This window comes from Chelonia mydas, chromosome 8 (assembly GCF_015237465.2).
Source record: "Chelonia mydas isolate rCheMyd1 chromosome 8, rCheMyd1.pri.v2, whole genome shotgun sequence".
NCBI classification, from domain to species: Eukaryota; Metazoa; Chordata; order Testudines; family Cheloniidae; genus Chelonia; species Chelonia mydas.
In genome coordinates, this window is record NC_057854.1 from 86,546,784 (window position 1) to 86,561,921 (window position 15,138).

General features: G+C 41.1%; 1 protein-coding gene across 10 annotated transcripts in view; it reads left to right on the plus strand.

Moving 5' to 3' along the window:
- Positions 1-15,138, plus strand: part of GNG12 (G protein subunit gamma 12) — a 106,885-nt gene that overhangs the window by 71,291 nt on the left and 20,456 nt on the right. The window lies entirely within an intron of this gene.

A 15,138-nucleotide genomic window follows, 5' to 3' on the forward strand; every position in this document is an offset into this window, starting at 1 on the left:
TACAAATATAAGTAACATTTAAGTGTTCGCAACTGTAAAAATGTTTGCTCAGACTGTAAACCCCCACAGTCAAGGGAGAAACATTAGTGAGATGCTAGTTTACCACATGAGGTGTCCTCTTCTCCCCCAACAAAAGAAGGTCAAACAGACAAGCCATTATGGAACATCAGTGGACAAAAGACTTTATTGATTGCTTCCCCCACACCCATGAAGAGGGTATGTGTGCACAAGCCCTCATCCCGTCATTGCTTGAAAGCTGGGTGAAGGGAATAAAGATCCCTGTCTAGGAGGAATTGTGATCACTATACTGCTTGTAATTCGGAGACAGCAAAATTTTTAAGCATAAGCAAGGGATCCCCAAGCTTTTTGGCTTGGTTAGCCCCAGGGGACATACAGATCTTGCATATTATACCAGCTAGTATAACATTTTGGAACCTAAGACTGTACCTTATGTATATATGTTTACCTGCTTTATCCATATAAATAATTCTCTTACTACTTTTTCTAAATAAATCATTAGTATTATAGGATTGGCTACAAGAGTTATCTTTGGTTTGAGATCTGAGGTACAATTGACCTGGAGTAACCTGAATATTTTTGGACTAGGAGTAACCTGAACATTGTTGTGATTTTTGGTGTAAGGGGCCATCTATCACAACAGCAGGCTTGCCTGGGTGGCAAGATAGACCAGAGTGCCCAGGAGGATTGTCTATGACTCCATGTCAAGGGTGTTATAGTGCTTTAGGAGTTCACGATTATTACTGGGTTGATGAAATCTAATTATAGAACTTAAAACCAGTTTGGGGTTTGCATCTTGTTCCTTGACAGTCTGCCTTGAGATTGGTATCATGCTTGTGAGCTACTCGAGATAGCTTGACAGGAAGGTCCAGGGTTCTGACCCATATTGCAATACTGGTAATACACAAGTTTGATAGATCCTGGGCTTTGTTTCAGTGCAAAGACATTTTTTGCACCCATTTCTCTCATGTGCATGTATGGCATCTGCAGAGCAACAGTGTGTAGATGCAGTTGTTGGTCCATAAGCCATTTCAAGGCCTCCTCTGTTACACTGTGGATATCATCCAGTTCACCTTTCAATTCATATTTGGGTCACTGCATTGTGATGTATTTGATGGTTTGGATGTTCTCATCACAGTTGCACGAAGGGGATTTTCCATTTGTGTTTCAAGTAGCCTCATCTTCCATGGTTTGTTCAGATGCGGTTCAGTGTGGTCCAAAGTCTGTGTGGCAGGTCAAAATAGGATGGTGGCTTGCTGGGTAAGTAATAATGTACTTGTTTGAAATGGTTGGTGAGGTCTGGACACTTTGCCATCCCTGGCCAGATCTAGAGACATGAGGTGGTCCATAGTGGTTTTCATGATTTCAGGTGTTTTGGGGGTATGTTATCCATAACCAGTTGAATCGGAAGTTCTGGGTAGTCTTTGGCACGTTTAAGTTCTCGTGCTGTGGCTATATCTCGGCTGATAGCTGGATGTTCAATGCTTGCTAACACAGAAAGTCACAGTAGAGGTGTTGATTTTAAAGTTCCCATAATGATTTGCATGATCTGATTCAGCTGCCCATCCACAAGTTGGGTATGGCAACTTCTTGTCTACACTTGTGCACAGTACTCTGCAACTCTGCCAAGACCAATGTTCATAGCACTGAGGCAGTTGATTCCCAGCTTATTCCCACTAACTTCTGAATAATATTGATGCAAGTCTTACCTTTAGAGGCTACTTTCTCGAGGTGGTCATGAAAGGTCAGCGAGCAGTCAAGAATGACACAGAGATATGTTAGTTTTGGTTCATAACCGTTCCACCACAAAACTCAACAGTTAGTGTTTTGTGTGATTGTATTGTCAAGGGGGAAAATAGAAACTACTGATTTGCTTGGATTTGATCTCATCTTCCATTTTTGGAAGTACTCCTCCATGATCTTAAGGTCAGATGTTAAGGTCACTTCAAGCTCTTTAAAGCTATGGGCCTAAGTTGCAAGTGCCAAATCATCAGCATATGCAAACTTCTGAGCTATCATTTCAGGCATATCGGTCATACATACATTGAAGAGTGTCGGATCATGAACAGAGCCTTTTGGTAGCCCAACATTCAAAGTGCGCATCCTTCCATAGCTAAGCATGGTGTTCAGCAGCCTGTGAATCTGCACATGGGATCACTTTGGACAGTTTTGGTAGCACACCATCCTTTCAAACTGTGTCATATGTCTCTGACAGATTGATTCAAGTGGTACCGGTCTTGAATTTTCATTGGAATCCAGCCTCCATGTCTGCAGTGAGGTCCAGGTTTAAATGCATATGCTAATTGTGGTGTCTTCAATAAATGCAGCATATTGCCTTTTCCCCTTTAAAAAAAAATAAAAATCCCATGTGCTGCTTATAAGTATAACACAGGACCTGGTTGCAACAATTTCGGTGCAGTCAAAAACCAGCTTGCTTCTTGGGTAGGCTGGCATCCACAGTGGGCCCAATTCATTTCAGAATTATACACTCCATCAGCTTGTAGGTGGTGGTGGTCAAGAGGGAGATTGGCCTATTAACTAGAAGAATGACAGGTTTCAGAGTAGCAGCCGTGTTAGTCTGTATCCGCAAAAAGAAAAGGAGGATTTGTGGCACCTTAGAGACTAACAAATTTGTTCGAGCATACGCTTTCATGAGCTACAGCTCACTTCATCGGATGCATTTGATGAAGTGAGCTGTAGCTCACGAAAGCTTATGCTCAAATAAATTTGTTAGTCTCTAAGGTGCCACAAGTCCTCCTTTTCTTTTAACCAGAAGAGTGATCTGCAGGTTTTCCAGGCTTTAGGATTGCAATGACCTTGGCTTCTCTCCACACAGGGAATTTCATTGGTCTCCAGGATGTTGGTGAAAAGCTACATCATCCATTTCTATGTGTGTGGATGTAGGTTATATAATCACTCAGGATAGATACCATCTTTTCCCACTGCTGTTCCCAATTCTATGGCTGCAATGGCTGTGTCAATTTTCTTACTTGTGGATGATCCAGACCATTGGGACGACAGAGCACATGTGGATATCACCTGCTGAAATTGATGCTGGACTTGTTTACTATGTTTGTCCACTGCGCCCATAAGTGAGACGTGCAGGAGGCAGTGAGACTTATTCGTCAAAGAACGTCCTGTTTGTTGTGACCGTTTGAACTCTGCTTGCAGCCTAGGTGGATGAACTAGTTGACGGTCTCCACGGTACTCGACCACACTTGAGTTGGGGGGGGGGTCTGAGGGCCCAGCTCCGAGATTCTGGGAAGCAGCTGTTAAACTGAAGGAGTTGCTTTTAAATTGGCTAAGTCTACAAGAAAGAAGCAGATAGATGAAGGGGGAAATACTGAATTTGGGGTTGTCATCAGAGAATTTTCCAATTTTAAGACTATGCATAGGGCATTGGACTGTCTTTAATAAGGCTGAGATGGATAATTTTGACATTTGTGACTAAACTGGGTATGATAAACTTTGTGACCAGTAAAGTGACCTGACCAGATACAGTAACTCTTCACTTAATGTTGTAGTTATGTTACTGAAATATGCTACTTTAAGCGAAACGATGTTAAGTGAATCCAGTTTCCCCATAAGAATTAATGTAAATAAGGGAGGCTAGGTTCCAGGGAAATTTTTTTTTCCGCCAGACAAAAGACTGTGTGTGTGTGTGTGTGTGTGTGTGTGTGTGTGTGTGTTCCCTCCCCACTCTGAAGTACAGCTGTGGGGACCCGCATGAAAGACCCCTTAAGCTTATTTCTATCAGCTAAGGTTAAAAACTTCCCCAAGGCACAAATCCTTTCCTTGTCCTTGGGTGGTATTGCAGCCACCACCACTAAGTGATTTAGACAAAGATTCAGGAAAAGGACCACTTGGAGTTCCTATTTCCACAAAATATCCCTCCAAGCCCCTTCACCCCCTTTCCTGGGAAGGCTTGAGAATAATATACATATCAACCAACTGCCTTTAATAAAACTACAGACCAGACCCTTTATTTTTAGGACACTAAAATCAATCAGGTTCTTAAAAGAAGAACTTTATTATAAAGAAAAAAGTAAAAGAATCACATCTGCAAAATCAGGATGGAAGGTAACTTTACAGGGTAAATAAAAAAGATTTAAAGCACAGAGGATTCCCCTTTAGGCTTAGCTTCAAAGTTACAAAAAACAGGAATAAAACTCCCTCTTATCATAGGGAAAATTCACAAGCTAAAACAAAAGATAATCTAACGCATTCCCTTGCCTTTACTTACAATTTTTGTAATATTAGATGCTCATTTCAGGTAGGTTTTTAGGAGATTTTTTTCCCTGCCTGGTCCCTCTCTTGTCCAGAGAGAGAACAAAACAAAGAGAGCACAAACAAAACCTCCCCCCACCCACCAGTTTTGAAAGTATCATCTTTTCTTATTGGTTCTTTTGGTCAGGTGCCAACCAGGTTATTTGAATTTCTTAACCCCTTACAGGTAAAGTATAAGTTTTAAACAAACAATTTAATATTGTACACAGCAGTGATGATTGTGAAGCTTGGTTGAGGTGGTGAAGTCCAAGGGTGGGATATTTCCTGGGGAATGCCTTACTTCTAAATGATGAACTAGCACTCGGCTGAACCCTCAAGGGTTAAAACATTGTTGTTACTGTGGCCTCACACTCTACAAGGCAGCACGAATGGAGGTAGGGTGACCAGATGCCCCGATTTTATAGGGCTGCTCTTTCTGCAAGCAGTGGACAAAGCAGGCGGCTGCCAAACAAGGTTATAAGGGAGCACTGTGCAACTTTAAACAAGCATGTTCTCTAATTGATCAGTAACATAACAACGTTAACCAGGATGACTTTAAGTGAGGAGTTACTGTATATGAAATGCAAAATCAGCACACCAGTCAGTGTAGAGCTGGGGGTGAGCAGTAGGGTTTTGATAGCATAGGCAGGTGCCATCCCCTTAGCTCTGCTGTCTTTGTTGTGTCCTGGTGCTGCTTTAGCTGTGGCAATTACTTTTCTCCCCCTCACTTGTGCTGCTAGGTGTCATTGTGCCTATCCTGGGCCTAATTACTCCACCTCTCTCCTTGTTCCTATACATTAGATTATGAAACATCTCATATTGCAGTGCCTGGGTAGCTAGACTATTTTGTTAAGGAAGCAGACAGCAGTGAGGAACCTGCCCTCCAGAACCCCAGCCATCCAAAGCAGTAAAGATGAGACTGGCTCAGCTAGCTAGCAGTAAGGTGTTTGCACTATGGATCTCCAGCCCTGGAGCACATCAAAGGAAAGAGGTAATCATCTGACTGGCATTACAGAGCATGCATCCCTACTCCTGTGACGGCTGGCATCTTGGCCGACACACCAGGGAGCAAACTGGAGACCTCCAGAACTAAAATCATGAACTGCTATAGCTTGAACCAAAAAGCTAAGGCTCTCTAACTGCATCTGTAAATTGACTTGTATCCTCTGTAGACTGCACTCAGTACAGCAGTGGATTACACTCATACTCTTGTCAGCAGTGTTCCTCTTCTCCTTAAGGTAGCTGATGTTAAACAAAAAATCAAAGCAATACCATGGAAAAGGGTGTGTGTGATTATATCACATCAGGAAAAATCACATTTTCCATAACCTTCATGACTGCCTGAGACTTTACATAGCGCAAAATAACTTGAACTCTTGTAGTATTTTAATTCTTGTCAATGTTTAAGTGAAACAGAAAAAAGAGCAGTCATTTTCATACATCAAAATGCCATTCACAAATGCACAAAATACAGTGTATTATAGAAGATAATGTATCACACTTTTACTCTCCTTTGTGCTATAAGTATTTAATAGCTTTGCAATATGCATCATAGAATATTAGGGTTGGAAGGGACCTCAGGAGGTCATCTAGTCCAACCCCCTGCTCAAAGCAGGACCAATCCCCAGTTTTTGCCCCAGATCCCTAAATGGCCTTCTTGAGGATTGAATTCACAACCGTGGGTTTAGCAGGCTAATGCTCAAACCACTGAGCTATCCCTCCCTCCAAATCATATTTAGTAACATTTTATTTTTGCAGAAATCCTTTAAATAAGTCCTTTTCAATTAGGTCATCAACTTGACCCCACACTTTTGTGTTTAAATCCTCAGTGACTTTGAAATTTTAAATAGATCATAAACATATAAAACCCTTTTTTTCTCATCACTGGAGTTTCTGGTGCATGCTTTTATTTAGTGGGTTTCTTTTCGGGCATGATCCTGCAAACCTGAACATGTTTAACTTTGTGCATATTAGTAGTACCACTGACTTCCCTGGGCGTACTTGTGCATAAAGTTAGGTACATGCATATGTTTTTTCAGTCTTGGGGCCTGCAAACTCAGGTCTATGACCTCATCTGGCAAGGATTAACTCTGTTTTTGTGTATTGGACAGCATTGAGCCCAGTGTTGGTGTTAAACAAATAACAAACTCATTCAGAGTTTAGGACCCTTAAGGGGGGATCTGCAGAAGGACTATCACTTCAGGAAGAGCCTCACTGGATCATCACAGGCTGCCTGTATGGAAGCTTATCCATAAAGATATGTTTGGGCTTCAGAAGTTCAAGGAGTCTAAACATAGTCCTCTGGGCAAATTCCAGTGCAGGGAACTAGGCAATTCAGTAGGGTGGCAATGTCAGGAATTCTTACAAGGTCCTTCAATGGGTAATTCCCTCAGGGACCTGAAAATAGTCAAACTGGATTGTGAAATTTCAGTTACAGAGACATTTAAATACCTACACACAGCACAGGTTTTATAGGCTGACAAGTTTTGTTGGGTGCTCAATCGCTTTTGTTGGGTGCTCAACTCAATCATTTATTTTAGGTGCCTAACGATGGACTTTGGTGCCAAACTTTAGGCTCTCAAGTTTGAAAATTTTGGCCGAGGCCAATTTTTTTTTTAAATTACACGACTCATTTCAAAATAGCAAACCTGGTCTCGAACAACCAGAACCCCCAGAGCTAAATTAACTAACCAGCACTCAAGTAACACTCCTCCTTCCCTCATAACAAACCCCATACCTTTTAAGCCCCAAAATGCCTGATAAAATAGTTGTCTTGAAGCATGCCTTCCAGGGAATAAACTTGAGCCGTTTCAGACCCAGAGGCTCAGGTGAATTCCAAAGTCCAGGTCCTTTCACAAAAAACACATTGTCAGAAGCCTGTCATAAATATAAAGGGAAGGGTAACCACCTTTCTGTATACAGTGCTAAAAAATCCCTCCTGGCCAGAGGCAACATTCTGTTACCTGTAAAGGGTTAAGAAGCTCAGCTAATCTGGCTGGCACCTGACCCAAAGGACCAATAAGGGGACAAGATACTTTCAAATCTTGGTGGGGGAGGGGGAAGGCTTTTTGTTTTGTGCTCTTTGTTTACGTGGTTGTTCTCTCTTGGGACTGAGAGAGGCCAGACAGAAATCCATCTTCCTCAACCCATCCTAATCCAAGTCGCCAATATTGCAACCAGTATAGGTAAGCCAGGCAAGGCGGATTAGTTTATCGTTTGTTTTATGTGAATTTTCCCTGTGTTAAGAGGGAGGTTTATTACTGTTTTCTGTAACTTTAAGGTTTTGCCCAGAGGGGGATCCTCTGTGTTTTGAATCTGAATACCCTATAAAGTATTTTCCATCCTGATTTTACAGAGTTGATTTTTCTTTTTTTTTCTTTTCTTTTTTTTTTTAATAAAATCCTTCTTTTAAGAACCTGTCTGATTTTTCCATTGTTCCAAGATCCAGGGGTTTGGGTCTCTGATGATTTTGGAACCAATTGGTTAGGATATTATTCTCAAGCCTCCCCAGGAAAGGGAGTGTGTAGGGCTTTGGGGGATATTTTGGGGGAAGACGTCTCCAAGTGGTCTCTTTCCCTGTTCTTTGTTTAAAACGCTTGGTGGTGGCAGCATACTGTTCAAGGACAAGGCAAAGTTTGTACCTTGGGGAAGTTTTTAACCTAAGCTGGTAAGAATAAGCTGAGGGGGTCTTTCATGTGGGTCCCCACATCTGTACCCTAGAGTTCAGAGTGGGGAAGGAACCCTGACAAAGCCCTTCCCATTTTAATCAAGATCCCAGCTCAAGTGCCTCCAACAATTGTAACTATGGCAGAATGTCAAGAGAAGCAGGTGGCATTATAGCTCAAAACCAACATCTGAAAGGAGCAGAGGTATTGTGAAATATACCTTATAAAAATGACACCTCCTTACTCAGCAGATCTGCTTTTTCTCAGTATTCAGAAGAAAAACTGATGACTTAAGTGACAGTAAGTTCACTGCTTTTTACTCCTGTTAGCTCTGAAGAGTCAAAGCAGTTAAGGAGAGACTGAGCTGGATTCTGTTCCTCCTTGTGTATCACCTACCAATTTGTCTACAAATTTCCATGTAAGGGTAGTGCGGTTCAAACATGTCACTGGGAGCATAATTAGAAGATAAGGTCATTGCACAGGTATCCCTGGGGGCGTAACTTAAAAATGATGGGGTGGTACATATGTAACTTGCCCTGCAGAACCTTTGTTGCTGGTGGTGATAACCATCTGAACCCATACTGGGGAGTTTGCAGAGCTGGCAGTTTGAAAAAATGTCTACTTGTAAAGTGAACACATTTAATATGAAATAAGAGACCATAAACATGGAACTCTACAATGTCATTTTTATAGTCCGTTTTCAGATCAGAAATAGAATGTAATTACCACTTAAAAGCCAATAAAGAATGGATGCAGAATTCAGAGTATTGGTGTAATATGCTGCTGATACACTAGGCGGCAGACAGGCAGCTGTGTTCTGATCTGACTTTGGTTTCTGAATAGTTGTTAGGTGCAGCACTATGTAAAGCATGACAGTAGTCTAATCTTGAGGTGACAAAGGCAGAGCAGGTGGTAGTGAAATCCACATTCAACAGAAAAGGTGTCTGATTAGATGTGGAGTTCCAAAGTTGTTGTGTTATAGACAGAGAAATGCCATCAAAGAGACAAGAGAAACTTTTGAACATCACATCCAATCAATTCCAAAGTTGTCATGTTACAGATAAACAGAGAAATGCCAACAAGTTGAGTGTAATGCCAGTCGTCTTCAGATGGGTATTGTGAGAGTTAATTTAATCATGTTTGCAAAGCACTATGAAATTCTCAGAAAATATTAGTTAAATGCAAAGATTATTATAACTTAGTGGTAGTATAATAAATGTATGCAGTGTAGGAACCAAATATGTCCAAAATATTAGAGGCCATGTTGAGGCCTATTTAAAAATTGGGTTCTTATATTCTAACATAAAGGTTTGTTTTCATTTGTTTTAATCTTAGTTGTATGGATGTTGAAAATGTGCTGTGAAAGGTCACTAAATGCATTAAAGAGCTGTGGGAAACATCACCTGCTTTGTTGACTTTATTTTCAGGTGAATCGCCTTGATACAGGTGAATCACTTATGGAAAATCCTACGTAAGTGTGGGGAAAATGTGGCAAAGTGATATTTACATTTAGCTGCCTTGATCATGCAAAAATGTCAATGCATGTAGCCATATTCAGGCCTAATATTTTTCTACAGAACGGTAAAGAATCATTTCTCTTCTGTTTATGCTTTCATTAGCTCAGAGTGGCTACAGCAGTGAGAACATTCCAGATGATCTGATCACATCATGCTGAGTAATTTAAGACCTAAAATGGCATGTGGATTACCTTATATGGCAAGGCTCAGAGGATGGTTTTAGGTGGGTTTTTGGTTTAAGTTAAAGGTGATCTTCTAGACTGTAGTTTCTCTCTGGAAAGTTAGATAAGGTACATTAAAGATCCATCAGTGTATTAGGAAATTAATCCTGTTAGAGATATACTAAAGGTTCACATGCTTATCTCAGTAGCAGGAAAAAATGGACTGTACACATTTTATACAATGAAGAATTAATAGAAATATGTACTCTGAGAAAGTATGAACAAAGGGAATATATAATATGTTACTGCAGCTCTGTAGTTAAAATAGAACTTAAATCCATGTTTCCATGGTAAATATCCTTTTGAAAGGCTTTTAGTTCAGCTGTTTAATTTACTTTTGACCCCAACAAAGTGGTTAAGCAGGATTGTTTTCTGTGTTACAAAAAGGAAAAAAAAAGTCTGGCAAGGAAATTCATTTGCCTCATCTACCTCAGCATTTCTCCCTCTGGTGGTGGGGGCCTGGAGTAAATCAGTCCTACTCCGGAGGTTTTTAATTCTTCACTTTGGTTTATTTTTCAGTATTTACAAGGTGGGCCTCAGGGTAGGCCTGAATAGTTCTTTTAAGCAAAAAACAAACTCACAACACACAAGAAATACGTACATGTCCCTGCCCCCTCCCCAGGGTGTTGCCTTATTATGCTGGCTTCTGGTCACCAATCCTTTCCCCAACAGAAGTTAACTTGATTGTTTCCTCTATCGAGAGAACAGACTTCCACATAGGAGCAGCCTTTCTCCCTGCTGCAGCTTGTTTTCTCATCCCTCCTTCTCTCTCACCAGAAGAGACATTTTTAAAGGTGGTGGCCATTAAATTGAACTCAGGTGTGTTGAATTAACCTGAGGTGATCTCATTTCAGTTCATGGGGAAAAGGGTCTTCACCATTCAAGACCTGATATACCAACCTTCCAACACTCTTATAGCTGTCAGTTCTGACTTTGTCACACAGAGCAAGTGAAGTATATTGTAATTCCATAGTGTTGTGTTTTGCATTGGTTTTCATTATTGTGATTTAAAGAGAAACTTATTTATGATGGATTAGTATTTATGATGATTTCATATAGTATTGAATGGGTGCATATGTATAAATAAAATGTAAAGTTAATTAAAATATGCTCCCCTTCATTGACATGAACCACATGATGATGCTTTTTTTGCATGAAGAAGGAGGCTGTAGGCTTCATGGTTTGTTCCCCATGTCCTGGGACCACCAGGATTCCAAAGGAGGCTCTGTTGTTCAGAAGGTGGTGAATTTGGGGAGCAGCCACTCTTTGGGTCTTGCTCCCTGTAGAAGTGCATAGATCTGAGTTAATACTACTCCAATATCACTAACTCCTGTTTTATGCCTACACCTTTCTCAGTGCGGAGGGATTGCCTACACTTGGGTAGAGGAGCCAATAGCAGCATGGCCAAGGTCGTGCACTGTCATGGGGAGCACTGCAGTACCATAGAGGGCTCAGCACACCATGTGGGCATCTTCTTTTGCCCACTGTTCCTGTGATCTGCACAATTTGAAAGCAGTATCCCCTTCCACTGTGCAGCCCCCCAAGCCTCAGTGTATTTAGGGGTGTATTCAAAGGACACCTTCATCCCAGAGCTTCCTGGCAATTCTGCTGCCCCTGTGGTGTTTCTATAGGAGTGCAGGGTATGGCCTTTAGTTTTACTTTGGGTTGGTATCACTTTTTGTATTAAAACATTACTTAGAAACTTGGGACTGCACGTAGACTGTGACTTGGATCCCTGTTATAGTTGGCCTCATACTGTGGATTGACACAGTGCATGGTGATAAAATCACTGTTAATTGGTGTATTAAAATTACACATGTTAAGTACTGGAATGTTCACTGTGGTTCTCTGTTCAGTCTGGTTTATTGCTGGATCCACATTTTTAAGTCGGTCAATTTAAAAGCAGTTCTCCGTCAAAAGAAATAGTGGCAAAATACTCAATATTTTATTCTTAATCTTTATTTAGGTCTTTGTTAGATTAGAATGTTTGATGTATTCTTTTAAAAGTAGAGCATCAGCTGAATTTATGCAACTGTAGTGAACAGCAAATTATCTACAAAGGAATGCTAAGATGGAATTCCCTTGTGTACTTTTACAGGAGTGAGTTAATTACACTTCACTCAGCAGGTTGTTCATAAGTCCTAGATCTAAGACTCAGTAAAAAAAGATAGATTGGCCTTTAACTATCCCAGCTGGAACTCAGCTTTAAGACTGAGCCATATACCTGCTGAGACTGTTGTTTTAAACACTTATAGTACTGTATCTTCGACGTTTAACAAAGTCTGCAAAAAGAAGCAGGATGACATATTGAAAATAGTGTACGCATTCCAGTTGGGGAGAAAAGTTTTAACTTTGCGTATGAGTTTTTCTGTTATTGCTTGTAAAAGGGAGAATATGCAGAACACACTAAATGCACATTAAAGGACACATTTTTTGCCCTGTTTGTTAAACCTTTCCTTACCAGTGTAATGCTCTCCTGGTAGAGGTCATTGTAGAAACAAAACTAAAACCTCTTCATTTTTCTATGGAAAAAACAGGCATTTTCCCCAGAGGCTGAGTTAAGCCTGCGTTAATCTGGTGTGCTCTGGGTTTTTATTTATTCTCTTGCTAAATGAAGAGCTTTATCACAATGGATACCTATATAGCTTTGAAATATGTAGAAGAGCACAGGCGATTTTGCTAGTTTCTAGTGCTGATTAATTTTCCTGCACAAACTTTGTTTCTTTTCTGATTTTAGGTAATTTATTTTATTTTTCAAAAGTTCTCATGTTTTTAAGGGAAGAACTTCTTTATGACGGATTGATGCAGATAACAGCTGCAGTGCAAATATGTGACCGCTGTGATGTAGCTTTCTGAACTCATCCATTGATTTGGTTTGTACTCAAACACTGAGTGTGGCTCCATACAAAATCTGTGTGACCAGTACTTCTGTACAGATGTTTCCTGGTGTCCAGCTGTGACCTAAACATCCAACTGTATGCTCAAAAGGGCTTAATATTTCTGTAAATTATGAGCCCTAGGGCAGGTTCTTTTGGAGCAGGGCACTTTTTAAAAAAGGCATTTTCGCAGTGGGTAGTTGATTCCATCATTCAACCATAAAGTGGGAGTGTGGAGGCAATAAGAGAAAACAACTGAGCCAGGGAAAGGGACAGCAGAGTGAAAAAGGACAAAAGGTGATAGAGAGCACGCAACAAAATAGAAGATGCTGCTCTGGGGGAGTAGCTGGAGGATGAAGGTTGTTCAGGATCCCATGGCTCAGAAGTAATGGGAGCATCAATTCAACAGAGTGGTTTGAGGGTTCAGATTGTGGTTATAGGGTAGTCACAGTTTAAAGAGGCCACGCTGAATTATTTCATTGCCGATTGGTTTGATGTTGATTGCCCCTCAAAAAGAAATGATCATCGTCAAATTGCAAGATGAATTGTCTCCAGAGCCCTTTCAGATATCTGAAATATGCTCTGTCTTTGACACATCTGACAGAAAAGGCTACAGATAAACCTGATTATCTTATTCCTATGTGTAGCTTGTAAGTAAGGCCTGATCAACGCTAAAAAGTTAGGTTGACCCAGCTACATTTCTCAGGGGTGTGAAAAATCCACACCCCCGAGCGACATAGGTAAGCTGTTCTAACCCCTGGTAGTGACTGCACCAGGTCAATAGAAGAATTCTTCAATCAACCTAGCTACCGCCTCTCAGGTGGATTACAGTCCTTCGCTGATGGGAGAACCCCTCCCATTGCAGTAGTGTGTGTCTACACTGAAGTGCTACAGTGGCGCAGACAAACCCTAAGACAGTTGAGTGTCATGGTAGTGTTGAGCCAGGTTTTTTGGGGGGAGCACGAAGGGGAGGGATGCTTGCACTCCACATCACCTCCTCCTTGAATCCTTTCTTCTGCTTCCTGTCTCATCACATACGTTCAAGCTTCTCTTCCACAAGGCTCTATGTAATCTTGTCCCTACCTACATCTCAGCTCTCTCTTCCTCTTATCCCCATCTCACTCCCTATGCTCTTCCCAAACCTCTCCCCACTTCTCCCTCTGTCCCCGTCTCCCAATCCCAGCTTCATGCCTTCTCTCTTGCAGCCCCATGAGTGCAACAGTCTCTTTGTTCCCTGCCACCAAGAGTCCTCGCTCTCCTTCAAATTCCTCTTTAGATTCCACTTCTTCAGGAAATCCTTCATCTCATCATTAGTAAATACCAGACCCTCCCTCTCGTCAATTGTTGTCCTTAACCTATGGCTAAGTAGGTGGCAACCTAGATTACTGCTCCTGACTGGCTAAAACTTGCGCACGTCGTATCATTTTTGTTAACCCCACTCACTTCTTTATCTCATCTGCTTCTTATGCCTAATATTTTAGGCTATGTCTACACTACGGCCTATGTCAGCTAAAACTTTTGTCGCTCGGGGTGTGAATGTTCCACCCCCATAAGCTTGTGTGCACAGTGTTATGTCGGCGGGGGAGCTTCTCTCGCTGGCATAGCTTATGCCACTCGTGGAAATGGGGTTTTTTATGCCGACGGGAGAGCTCTCTCCCATTGGTATAAAACATCTTCACCAGATGTGCTGCAGCAGTGCAGCTGTGTCTGTACAGCTGTGCTGCTACAGCGATATATGTATAGACATGGCCTTAAATTGCAACTCTTTGGGGCAGGGGCTGTCATTTGCTATATGTTTGCACATCATCTAGCACTGTGGGGCTTTATGAGGCTGACATCTAGGTGCGAACACAATATTATGTTAAATAATAACTGTCTTATGTAGATTGTATACCGTGAGGCCTTTGGGGTAGGGAATGTGCCCCACCTATGTTCTGTAAAGTTCTCTCTAATTTTACAGTTGCATGTAGATGTTTTATAATACAGTGATGCCAAAGTTTTCTTGATGAGTAGAAAACCATATGTCCATTTCAACAATGCCAGAGTTTAAGCAAGCTTTTGAGAATCTGTTTAACACACCCATTCTTTCCAATTACATCACGTGCAACTCAAACCACTACCAAGAGCAGTACTTAAAATGGGGATCAACTTCCTCTCCCAAATGTAAGGCGAATCTAAGTGTAGCAGGAAATGACAGATGAATGGGTATCCTACTGAGAAAATTACTAGGAAGACTTGGAATCTCCTGATGTTTTTGTCCTTGTACTGTCATGCTCTACCTGCTGATGGGAGTATATAAACTGCATATTTACTGGTAATTGGAAGGGTGACCTATTTCTACCTCTTTGAGGAGCTTTTTAAAGAATCATTTGCTTAATAGCGTATTAAGAAAATCCTTCTCCTAAACTTTGAGCACAAATAAATATATAAATTCTTCAGAGTTTATTCAAAATGTATATAAAGTTGCAAACAGTTCATCACCATAGTCTGAAGTAGAATGCAAATACTGCCATTGAGGATTTTTGTGACTGTTTGTGTTGCGTAGATTCCTCTAGACTCTGAAGGAAAAGAAGAT